Source organism: Sphaerodactylus townsendi, linkage group LG04 (genome assembly GCF_021028975.2).
Source record: "Sphaerodactylus townsendi isolate TG3544 linkage group LG04, MPM_Stown_v2.3, whole genome shotgun sequence".
Taxonomy (NCBI): domain Eukaryota; kingdom Metazoa; phylum Chordata; class Lepidosauria; order Squamata; family Sphaerodactylidae; genus Sphaerodactylus; species Sphaerodactylus townsendi.
In genome coordinates, this window is record NC_059428.1 from 55552643 (window position 1) to 55566057 (window position 13415).

Genomic DNA, 13415 nt, shown 5'->3' on the forward strand with positions numbered 1-13415 from the left:
AGTTTCTAGTTTTTGTTTTATAACCTTAGTTTCTATACAATTAGCATAGTTTTGTTATTTGTTTTTGTTTTCTTCAGATTTAGTTAATTTTCACTTGCTGCGCCATCACCACACATCAAGGCAAAATGGCACCTACAAATAAATGCTGTGCTTGATGGACGTAGCTTTCGGGACATCAGAAGGGATTTTGAGGCTCTGGGAAGGAAGCCGAAGGATCTGGATGTACAAGTTGTCATCTCTACTCCCAGTTGAAAGACATGGTCCTTGGAAAGAAAGAAGAATATTTATTAATTTATTAATTTATTATCAATTTCTTCGTATTTATAACCCGCCCTCCCCCAATGGCAACAAACCCACCCACCCTCCCACTAAACCCATGAGAGGCTGAGGCAATAGATGGTATATTTAAAGTTTCCCCGGCTAGCCAGGTGGGAAAGCTTGGACAAGCAGGATTGTCCTAACTTCTCTCGGGAGCCTGTTCCATTAAATGGGGGGTAGGGCCATAAAAGCCCTGGCCCGCATAGAAGCTACAAGAAATTGACAATAAACTTAAACATATAATCTGATTGATAATGAAAGAGCATTTTAATGAAAACTTCCAGAGAGTCTGTTTCACAAGATAATAATTGGAAGGAAGCTGAGCTCCTTGTGTGCCAGTTTCCAATTTTACACACTTAACTACCAACATATATATGTTTCAAATTCATGAGGGAGAAATCAGAGTAATAAAAACAGATGATTAGAAACAATTTTGGTGTTACAACAATACGAAGGAACAAAGAATGTGTTTTTCCCCCATGGTTAAAGGTGAGTGCAGTTATTATCACGTTGTATATGAATTGTATTCAAAGTTGTAAAGCAAGGATGGAAGAGGACTATGAACAGGTGTTAGGACAGTTTCCCATTGGGGTTTATTGAGCTGCAAATGCATGTTGAATAATGTAAATGTAATGATGATTTCCCCTTCACAGGCTAAGTTAGCTTGATGTGTTTGAACATATATAAACCTTTGTGGGGTAGGGAGGATCTTTCAGATAATGCAGAGCAGTTGCCATAGAAGGATATATAATCTAACTTTGGAAATCACCCGCTCTCCAAAGCAAACCATTACAATCCAGAAATAATACAACTGATCTTTCCTATGTTTCTCCTTCTATCAGATAATAGAACAATGCAAACCTATTGATAGTTTGGTAAGCAACCCAATGCAGTATGTCACTAATAATTTATTTCATTTATATTCCTCCTTTCTTCACAATGAGGATTTAAAATGGCTTGCTTCATTTTCCTCCTATCCATTTTATCCTCATAACATCTATATGAGGTAGGTTAGGCTGAGGGTATGACCAGCCCAAGGTCATCCACAGGCTTCCACACAAAACTCCACACACAGCTTCACAAAAATTGAAAAAAAAGATGTTCGGAAGAACACTATTCTAAACCCACTGAATTCCATTGAAGGGTATAACTTTGTTGAGGATGTCACTTTAAATAACTGAAATAAAGGCATCTTGATTTTGCAAAACTACCAGAGATATTAACAGTGCCACCACAAGCATATCTACTAGGGTCTATTCAATGGAGTTTATTTCTAAGAAAGTATTTTAAGGATTGTATTGTAAGTGTTCCCTCAAAAAATATTTTTATTAAGTCCTTGCTACTTGTATACACCTGAGATTTTCCTAATTTAGTGAACTCTGATTCAAATTGCTGATGACCCCAATATGCAGTTAGAAAATAAACAGTCACATATTAAATGCAGGCTGCATTGACATTTCCTTCTGGCCAGCCCTTGATCTAACTGTTTACTATTGTCACCTTGGCTGCTGACCTATGATGTGTCTATCATTTGCATGTCTAGCAAGGAATATAGTTAGAGGATGCTCCTGAATATTCAAAGTGTGGTTTTTAGTCCTATTTTTTCTTTCTGTTTTATTAAATAGATTAATTAATTAATATTCCCTTTTGTGGGATTTGAATCCATGGTCAATTTATGGTGACTACATAGGGTTTTCAGGGCCTTTCTCCTGTGGCAGTAGGGTTGATGGGAAAGATTCCTGAGACCCTTTTCTCTTGACCTCTTCATATACCACTTATAACTGAAAAAAATAAATGGTGTTTATACTATATACTATGCTGTATTCTGCAGCTGTGTTTATGCAAAATATAGAACTGGTGTAATGTAATGGAAAGTCTGAATCCCCACTCAGCCATAAAGTTCTCTGGGTGGAGCAGGATTAGTCACTCTCTGTCAGCCTAATCTGTCTCATAGGGTTCTTATGAAGACAGATTGGATGAAGGAAGAACAATGTATGGCACCTTGAACTCCTTGCTGGAATTAAAAAAATAGATTTTGTTACTTTAAAATGTAAGATCAATGTGGGGTGTTTGAAAGAGAGTAGGTGCATAGCTTCACAATACATGCGGTGTACCACAGAGAGGGGAGTAAAATGTGGTTTTGTGATTGGACATTGCAAATTCTATTTTGTAATGGTGACATGTGAAGTCCACTAAGTAATAAATTATTTCTTAAATGACTGAAGATGTTCTCTTTCATGTCATGCCAGACACCATTTCAGACAAAATGGAAATGAGGCACTACCGTTTCACTGAATGCCTTCCTAGGTCTAAGAATTATATCTTTTCTCCCCTATCTCATCATGGTTAGTCTAGTTACTGGCACCTCCATAATAACGGCAAAGTATGGGGAAGTAAAATGCTTCATTTCAATTATACCCTACAGTAAGTTTATCAGAGATTGGATTCACTGCAGTGAGACCAGGAGTGCAGTTAATGTGCATTTTCACTAAAAAGAAATGTTGGCTATGTATAAGTAAGAAAGAGGTCTAGTTTCATTCCTGTAGGACTCTTTATAGGAAAAAAATAGCTCTCCCACCAGGAAAAGAATGATGCCAATGCATTCGAGTGAATGCTTTAAAAGAGAGAGTATTTTTTTATACAAAGCCATTTTCCTCTTTGTTGCTCTGGTACTTACATATGTCTGAACAGAGAACACTGATAAGGACAAGCCATAACTTAATGAAAATAGGATGAGAAAATAGGATGTGAAAAAAGTTAAATACTTGGTATTTCTAGCCCATTGGCTGATAATGCAGAATGTATCTCCCTGTCTTTGAATAATACAAACAAGCAAGAAAAAGCTGGCAGTCACTGGGCCTTTATGACTTGTCAAAGGTGTGTGTGCAGAGTTCTGTCAAGTCTCAGATGACTTGTGGTGACTGCAGAAAAGGGCTTTCAAGGCAAATAATTAAGCAGAAGTGGTTGCCATGCCTTCTTCTGCAGAGTGTACCTTCCAAGTACCAGTTCTACTTAACTTTTGAGAACTGATAAGATTGGGCTATACTGTGCAGCCTTCCCTCCCAACATGTCAAATATACAAGTTCATGTCTCTGGTTTAATGCATCTGCTAACTCCCATTTTTATATAGCCCCACATGCAAAAGAAAAAAAAGAAAACCCTGTCTATTTTATGATTATGCACTGGGTTTTATCTTTTCCAATTATTTAACCATTCTTTCTTTGTGAGAAAATCAGAAAACTTAAAATGCATTAAGAGGCACGTCTCACTTCAAGAAAAATACTGTAAACTGATCTTGGGTATGTTGCCCTGTGTATATTCCATAGTGGTGGAAAGAGTTGTCAAGTTGCAGCCCAGCTTATCGTGACTACATAGGGTTTTCAAGACAAGAGATGTTCAGAGGTTGCCTCTACGTAGCAACCCTGGACTTCCTTGGTGGTCTCCCATTCAAATATTAACCCATTTAAATATTAGCCAGCTCTCCTTAGCTTCCAAGATTTGATGAGACTGGTCTAGCCTGGGCCACCTTGACTGAACAGTATATATTCCATGGTCTGCATATAAGCATTTGTGTGCTCAATAATAATAAATCAAGAGTTTGATTTATATTCCCTGTCTCCAGAAGAGATCACCACCTAAATATAAATAAAATAAAATAAAAACCTGGCTCTTCTCTTCCATCTGATATCCTGAAGAGGAACACAGCGAGAGCCGCACTGGGGAGTCAGTGGGGCAGTTTTGCTAGAAGTGTGCCCACTGGGGCCACACAGTTAGATGCTGAGATCTGGAGGGTGAGGGGAGCTGCAATCCAGAAAGAGACCCATTGAGGTGACATTTCTGATGGTTGGGTCAGTTCCAACTTGCCCATCCAGCACATAGTTTCTGGTAGTATCTGGTAGTTTGTAGTTTGTTGGTTCTTTAGTTGGTTTAGTTAGGGGTTAGAATATTAGCTTAGTTATTTAATATAGGGGTGATGGGCTTTCCCAGCTGGTAAAATTAGTAATTCAGGTAGATTTTACTTTTGGTTTTAGGCTCTCCTGACATTAGGATTGATTTTGTTATGAGTGTGGGTTGAAGACAAATGAGGGGGGTCTTGGGGATGGCACCTCTGGGGCTAGAGATTCCAGTTATGTTGGGGCGGGAAAAGTATAATGGTAGGTGGAGGTCATATGAGAGAGGTGGACTGAGAAATGGCTGTGCTTGATCCTCCTCTGACCTCCAACCTTACTCTGCTTTGTCCTTGGTGTTAATCAATAATCAATAATCAATAGTCTATAAACCCAATAATAATAATAATAATAATAATAATAATAATAATAATAATAATAATAATAATAATAATAAATGCCAGGTCCATCAACAATAAGACTGTGATGCTCCGGGATTATCTCAGGCCTTCAGGGGTGGACCTGGCATGTGTCACTGAGACCTGGGCAGATGATGGTGAGACAGGTGAATGGTTGAAGCATAAAAGGTTAAAACTGAATCCATCTAAGAAGGAGGTCCTGTGGGTGGATTGCAAAGGGGGGAGGAGTTACAGCCACTGTTGCTGGCTCTCTACTGCTGGCCTCCTCTGTTTGTAGCCTGGGGGTCCACCTGGACTCATCTCTATCTATGCAGACCCAGGTGGCCTGTACAATCCAGGTGGCATTTTTCCATCTGCGCCAGGCATGACGGCTGGCCCCTTACCTCTCCCAGACCAATCTGGCCACTGTGATCCATGCTACAGTCACCTCCAGATTGGACGAATTCCAACTCGCTCTATGCGGGCTTTCCCTTGTAGTTGATCTGGAGGTTGAAGTTGGAACAGCATGCAGTGGCATAGCTTATTACAGGTAGCTCTATATGGGACCACATCTCTCCTGTGCTGCACTGGCTGCACTGACTCCCAATGGAGTACAGGATCACCTTCAAGGTGCTGGTACTAACCTTTAAGGCGCTCCGTAGCCTGGGGCCCTCATACCTTAGGGACCGTCTTTGCCCCTATGTCCCCACTCGGCTTCTGAGTTCTGTGAAGGCCAATCTACTGGTGGCACCTGGCCCCTCTATGATGCAGCTAGCCTCCACCCAGGCCAGGGCCTTCAGTGCCTTGGCCTCTGCCTGGTGGAATTCTTTACCACCATCTGTAGATATTCTGTGGGACCTTGAGCAGTTCTGCAGGGCCTGTAAGACTGAATTATTCTGCCAGGCTTTGGGAAGGGATAGTCACTGAAGTGAGTGCCATGCCCTACACTTCAAGATATATTTTATTCTGGACTTCAGCTACATCTTCGTTTTACTTATTTGTGCCACCTTGACCACCCCTCGTGATATATGTTATGCTATTCGCTATCTGATATTATTGTAGTATTTTACATTGTTTTATTTTGTATTTACGGTTTTATGTATTGCTACTGGTTTTATCTGTAAGTTTTAATGCACTGTGTACGCCACCCAGAGCCCATTTATTTAAGTAATAAAAGTAATTAATAAATAATAAAATAAATAAGTATAAGAAGAAATTATGATGCCTGCCTTCACACTTTTTCCTCACCTACAAGTAGGTTTCAGAACAGCAGCACTGAAAAACTATTCACCAGAAGATCCACCCCCAAATTCAAGTAGAAGAATTTTTCCATCTCCAGAGCCCTCCTGATTCAATCGGAAAAGATCACAAAATGAAATGCCTGCAGAAACCTGTTGCAATCATTCTGGACTAAAAGGAAAGAAGTTATGCGACAGTTACCTTACAGCATAAAGAATAGTTTTTATAGCAATAATGAAATGAACGTTCAACTTTGCAAGGTGTTCAGTAAGCTTTGGTCAATAAATGAAGATATGTTTGCTTTTTAATTTTGTTTTCACTTTCAAAATTGAGTTTGCATTGGGTTTTTTTGTTATTAAAACTGTCTATTGTTTTCATTCATTTTCCTGCAGTCTTCTTCTCCTTCCTCTCTGCCTATGTGTCATTTGGGAGAAATTGGCTAAAAATCACTTGTCCTGTCAAACCAGCCAAGCCAGACTAGGCAGGAAGCTGACATAGACAAAGAATCTTTCTGCTCAGTCTGGTCCTCAGCATGATCTTTCTGGTACATCTGAAGCACCATGCCTCTCTGTACTGTGCAAAGTGTAGTTCCAGAATTAATTATTTTAAACTTGTACTGCATTTCTCAAGGGATATCAAGGCAAGAAATATTAAATCAGAAAGAGTATCTGAGGGGCCAAAAGAAGCAAATAAGAAACCTGAGGTTCCTCACATGTGCTGGCCCATACCTGGCCTGACTTAACCAGCAGCAACAGTGGCACCAACATCAATTCAGCCTACACAGTAAGGGAGGAAGATAAGAAAAAGGAAGAAAGCTTCCAGGTTAACTACATTATTTCCACACTAGAGATGAGACTTAACATTGCAATCCTAATAGTGTTACACCCATATAAGTCCATCATCTTCTATTTTCATCTTCCTGAAATCCACTATTGGTTGTAAATGTTTCTTTGTGCTATATAGTGATGTGCTGTATATCTCTTCTAGCATTAATTGTACGTTTTGTCTCACTTCCTGAAGGATCTAATAATAGATTTATAGTTTTTTAAAAAAAATTGCAAAAAGAGTGAGAAAATGTAAACTAACAAAGCATTTTTTTTTGCAAATCATAATAGAGTACGCCATAGCTGGGCATCAAAAAATCCTGCAATATTAGATAGTATTAGATCAAGATATCTACTAGTCTCTAAAAGATAGTATATCTACTAGTCTCTGAAGGATATAGACTAGCATTCCTAATGTTTAAGTGTTCCTATACAGCCACTGACAGTGGGGGACTGACTAGCCTTTATAATATTATCCTGCTAAAGATTTAGAGTTAGTGTTTATTGTACACTAACTTGCTCCATTGCACATCATTACATTCCCATTTGATGTTGTTCATTCAATGCCATGCTGGTTTGTTCTCTTGAAGTGTGTTGTGTTCTCTCTTACCTACTTTCCTTGTAAACAACAGACTTGTAAACCTTTCTTACTCAGAAGTGACTATAATTGACTTTGATACTGTAACTTTTCCCCACCCCAACTACCTCATTTGTATGTTTAGAAATGCAGCATTAGTGATAAGCTCCTTTATTACAGAAATACTGTAGCAATTTATCTATACAGAATTGCTGAGATGAAAGGACTAGGTGAGTAGAATTTCAGGGACCCTAGTCACCCTATGGGACCATTTAATATGTCTGAGTTAGTTGAGGGTATGGACAATTTTCTGTGGGGACGAATGGTGACTTTTGGCCGCCCTATGTCACATCCTTGTAAACCCATGGATTCTCAGGTAAAAAGGACTAACAGGCTTGTGTTATGGTTTCTTTATTCTATGAGACATATGACCTGGAGCTGAAAATACAGTGAATAACTAGGGAAAGTTAAAATGTTATTTTCTGTACAGTAACTTCCTCCCATAACTACAAGACTATGAGAGTAGAATTGTTCCTGTCCTCTCTTGCCCTCATGTTGACAACATTCAAACCTCTGCAAAACAGCCTTTTCTTGCAGATTTACAGCATGTTTTGCCATATTTTGAACACTACCAAGATAAAAGTAAATTTTAATGCCAAAATTCAGCACAAGGCTACCATGCCAAACAGAAATGTGTATAAAAATGGAAGAGCAGGAGGTCTGGGATGTCTGATATCATCAGAGCATCCACTTGCTCAACAGGGCTTTCCCATGGAACAGGAAGCCCAAAAAGGTTTTTAAAAATCCTACTTGAAACTCCCCCATAGGGGAAAATAGAGATACACTGCGAAAATTGTGGTATATCTCCACTGGCAGCCTCGGATGCCCTACCAGTGTTAAGGAGCCGAGAGAGCTCTGGAAGCCTACTAAGGTTGTCCCTGTCCCCAGAATGCTCCCAGAATGCCCCGGGACACCAGCATAGCTCTGGGCAGCTCGGGTGTACTAGCAGGGAGCTGAGTGCTGCAGCTGGGTGACCCTGGGCCCTGCTGCATTTTGGCACCGGCAAGTTTGTCCCTCTGCTTGTTGGCATAAGTGCCCTGGAGAGGGTAAATCCACGGCCACCTCCAGAGGGCGATTTGTATGATATGCAATCAGCCTCCTTTTGTTAGACCTTTTGTATATAGATAGCAGGACTATGTGGGATTTGATCAAACAACAGTTAATAAACCAGAGTTTATTGTGACATCTCAAAGCAGCCATAGAAAGCTGGGGAAAAAAGACATCTGATTCAAGAGCTAGGTTGTATGTATTTAGGAAAATAATTTCTGCCCATTATATGCTCTCAAGGGAGTTACAATTATGGTGCAATAGGGGTCAAACTAATGGCCCTGAAAAACTAGCAGAAGATGAAAAAATTGCAAACATTAAAGAATCCCTGTGATATATCAAAATAAAAGGATCATAGGGATCTTTTAAATATTAAACATTCTTGCAGCATAAATTGATACTTTTTTTACATGAAAGTGTCATATTTTAAAATCTCAATGCCAAGACCATGATGCAAAATTAGCATGAAATAGTCTCCATAATTTTAGTAGAACTGAAGTAAGAATTAATCCTTACAAAGAGATTTCGCACTGAGAGTAATAAAAGACTAAACCAGAATCTATTTTAGCTTCTAAATGAGATTTTTAAAATAATAAATGCTAAATTGTAATGCAATTACAGAAAGGGTAGAATCTTTTATCACAAAAAGTTAAGAACTGAAATGTTACTAATGGTGCAATTTTCTCACAAATTTGCATTCAATTTAATAGGGCATAATTGTTTAAATAATGTTTAGTCCTTATAAAAAGAAGCAATTAATACCACAAAAGATCCATATTGCAGATAATGTAGGAAAATTGCACTGACTGTATGATGGATTTCTTTGTAGGCATCCCCAAATGATGCATTCTATTGACAGAGAGTTAACACAGAAGGATTCCATGCGTCTATTGGTTCAACATAAACACTGGTAATTTGTATGGGGATCTTTTGGAACAGGGATTGAAATATAGCTATTGAATATGTTTTAGTCAAAAATATCAAATATCAGTATTGATGCCTGTTCTTTATGGTTTTGTGATTAAAAGTGGGGGTGCTTCAATGTGCAGGAGCTAGGCTGTGAGGTATACCAAAGCTATGTCATGATGAAGTTGTTGGAATTTGGTTGAATATGGATCAGCCCAGCCCTGTTTTTGAGTGCAGTAAAGGAGCTCTGCCAAACAAATATATGCAAAAAGGGAAAACTTACATTTATTTCAAGCAACTTCAGATCACAGGTATTGTTCCAGGTAAAAGGTAGATAGATAGAAACCTTATACTAAAGAGATAACTTTCTCTATCACAAGCGGGCATTTTAACATACCGTCACATATGTGTGGGTGTGATATGCTTTTGTGGGAAAGCCCCAGCAGAAGCAAGAAGCCATTACCATTGTGCTCGGTACAAAGGAGAAGAAAGAAAATGGCTGCAGGGTGAAGAAGGAGGAGTTGGTGGGTGGAGCCTAGACATGAAGAGCAAACAATAGGACAGCTTAGAGATACATGGCACTTCCCATTGTCCAGACAGAAGTTGCTTATTCCAACACCCCCTCTCAACTTTGTATGCCTTCTAGGTAGACAATGTTGAATTTGTCACACAGGTTGTGAAACTTGTCTCTTGGCAATGGTTTGGGCAATATATCTGCAGTCATCATGTCAGTAGGACAGTACTGATGTTTCACTGTTCCTTCTGTTTGCAAGACTCTTACAAACTAGTTCTTAATTCCAATGTGCTTAGTATATGCACATTGTAAGGGTTCATAGTAATTGCTAAGAACAAAAGCTTGCCTATTGCAGTTCTGTAGTCATTGCTGTCAAGTAATAGGTCATCAGGTAGTTCTTGTCTGTAGAAATTGGAACTCATTTGGGGTAGGCATTGAATTGACACCTTCTAGGTTCAGGCTTTGTAGCAATTCCAGTATTTTCTGCTTCTGGCTAAGAAGATAGCTTCTATCCAGTTCACGTTCAATTTGGATTCCCAAGTAAAAGTTGACATCTCCCAGGTGCTTGACTTCTCCTTCCTTATTCAGTTGGGATATAATCTCAGCACTTTCAGTTTCATTTTTATGGCAAATAATTAGATCATCAACATATGTCAAGATAAATATCCATCTCCCATTTCTGTGTCTGCTATAAAGACAGGGGTCAGCATTGCCTTGTATGAAGCCCTGATTTAGTAGGTTTTCTGACCATGCTTTTGCTGCTTGCTTAAGGCCATAAAGTCCTTTTTGAAGTTTACAAAATACTTATTCTTTTATTTGTGAACCCTGGTGGCTGTTTCATGTAAAGTTCCTCTTCTATCTCACAGTATAAAAAGGCAGTCTTAACATCTAAATGCTTGGTTTTCATGTTTCTAGCTGCAGCAATGCTTAAGAGCATTCTAATTATAGAGTGTTTTACCACGGGAGCAAAAGGCCCAATTCAAGGTGCTGGCATTGATGGTTATATGGCTCAGGGTCAGCATACCATAAGGAATGTCTTCTCCCCTATGAGCCTATATGACCATTCATTTCATCTTTTGAAGCCCTGATTGATGTATCCCAACATTTGTTTGTGATGAAACATTGGAACTGCCTCCCCACAGGTGTTCATCTGTCCCCCTCTATCACTGTCTTCTATCAGAAAGTGAATACTTTTGTTTTGTTTTGTTTGGCATACTCCCAGTAACTGCTATTTGTCCTATGCAGTGGCGTAGGAGGTTAAGAGCTTGTGTATCTAATCTGGAGGAACCGGGTTTGATTCCCAGCTCTGCCGCTTGAGTTGTGGAGGCTTATCTGGGGAATTCAGATTAGCCTGTACACTCCCACACATGCCAGCTGTGTGACCTTGGGCTAGTCACAGCTTCTCGGAGCTCTCTCAGCCCCACCTACGTCACAGGGTGTTTGTTGTGAGGGGGGAAGGGCAAGGAGATTGGCAACCTCTTCGGAGTCTCCACCACAGGAGAGAAAGGGGGGATATAAATCCAAACTCCTCCTCCTCCTCCTCCTCCTCCTCTTCTTCTTCTTCTTCTTCTTCTCCTCCTCCTCCTCCTCCTCCTCCTCCTCCTCCTCCTCCTCCCTTACTGTACTATGTTTGTCTGTATATATGTTCTTATCAAATTGTTTATTATGTATACAATTTAGTTTAGATGTTGTTTTAATGTCAAAATGTTTTAATGTTTAGGTATTTACCAACTTACAGATTTTATATGGGTGGGGAAGTGGAATAGACGAGACTTCTGTCCTCTGTTTGTTGCTGCCGTCCCGAAATGACAATGTATATAATCAGCTGTAGTTAATTCCAGTTCTAGTCAGGATTTTCAATGTATTGTCGAAGGCTTGCATGGCTGGAATCACTAGAGTTTTGTGGGTTTTCTGGGTTGTATGGTCATGTTCCAGTATCATTTTGTCCTGATGTTTCACCTGCATCTGAGGCTGGCGTCTTCAGAGGATCTGATGGTAGAAAAGCAAGTGGAGTATATATATACCTGTGGAATGTCCAGAGTGGGAGAAAGAACCATTTGCATTGGTTAAAAGTGTTAAGGGTTCAAGTGTAATTTGAATGTGTTTTGCAAGTGTAATTTGCATATGTTAAGCGGAATCCACCCATTTTAGCATATGTATGTAACACTGAAGTTGCATAACCAAATTAGTGAGGGCATCTGCATTGCAGTTGCCTGGCATTTTAATCCATTTAATTGCTTCCTGAAGAGAGACATCCTGTATCTGGGTAGTGTTCACTAACCATTGTCTTGATTCTAGTGTTTTTAAGTACTGGTAGCCAAATTTTGCTCATTTTCATAGTTTCTTCCTTTCTATTGAAATTGTCCATGTGTTTGTGGATTTCAATGGCTTCTCTGTGCAGCTTGATGTGGTGGCTATGAGAGTGGTTCAGAATTTCTGTGATTTCAAATAATGTTCTGTATTGAGCTTGGTTTATCACTTGTTCTGCTATTGCTGATTTTTCCAGGTGAATTAGTCTGCAGTGCCTTTCATGTTCTTTGATTCGTGTCTGGGCGCTGCATTTTGTGATCCCTATGTAGACTTGTCCACAGCTGCACAGTACGCGGTAGACTCCTGCAGAAGTTAGAGGATCTCTCTTATCCTTTGCTGAATGTAGCATTTGTTGAATTTTCTTGGTGGGTCTGAAGATTGTTTGGAGGTTATGTTTCTTCATCAGTTTCCCTATTTGATCAGTGATTTCCTTGAAGTATAGTAAAAACACCTACCCTCTGGGTGGCTGTTTATCTTCATTGCTGTGGTTTGTTCTTGGTCTTGCAGCTCTTCTGATGTCTGTAGTAGAGTAACCATTGCCTGTAAAGCCCAGTTTAGATGATTCAGTTCATCTTGAAGGAGGTGGGGTTCACAGATTCGTTTTGCATGATCTACCAGAGTTTTTATTGTGCTTATTTTTTTGTCCTGGGTGATGATTTGAGTTTTTATGTATATATCTATCATTGTGTGTAGGTTTTCTGTAGACTGTGTGGCCCAATTTTTGGTTCAGTTTGTGGATGACTAAGACATCAAGAAATTGCTGTTTTTCCTCATTTTCCTTTTCCACATTGTTAATATTGTCCAGAAAGTTGTTTCGTTCTTCTTCTCCATGGCGCCAAACTGTTTCAACATTGCCTCACTGCAAGCTACTTTCCAATTAACTATGGGTGTTAAACAGAGATGATGGCAGTTCTCCCCATCTGCCACCACTATACATATGAGAGATTGATCTCTTTATCTCTTGATCAGTGCAGTAAGCAGCCAACAGCATGTAGGGGAAAGGTGAGGAAAAGGCGGCAAAGCACTGTGAGGGAATGGGAAGGCTGGTCATGGGTGGAGAGAAGATTTATGCGGCAAAGCTGTGCCCACTGTCAAATCTGTCTCACTCTGGCTATGAAGCAAGATTTAAATCATGCTATAAGTGGTTTTGCTTGTTGTGAAGAGAGTTGAAAGTGGAAGTGGGACTCCAGAAAATACATCCATATAAGAAATATTGCTGCAGTGCATTTTGCTGGCCTAATGGCTGTAATAAAACTGACTGACTGGCTGCAGTGCATACTGGCCCCCACGGTGCAGCAAAGACTTTGTGCATAATCAGCCTGTGTGTCTGTGTAG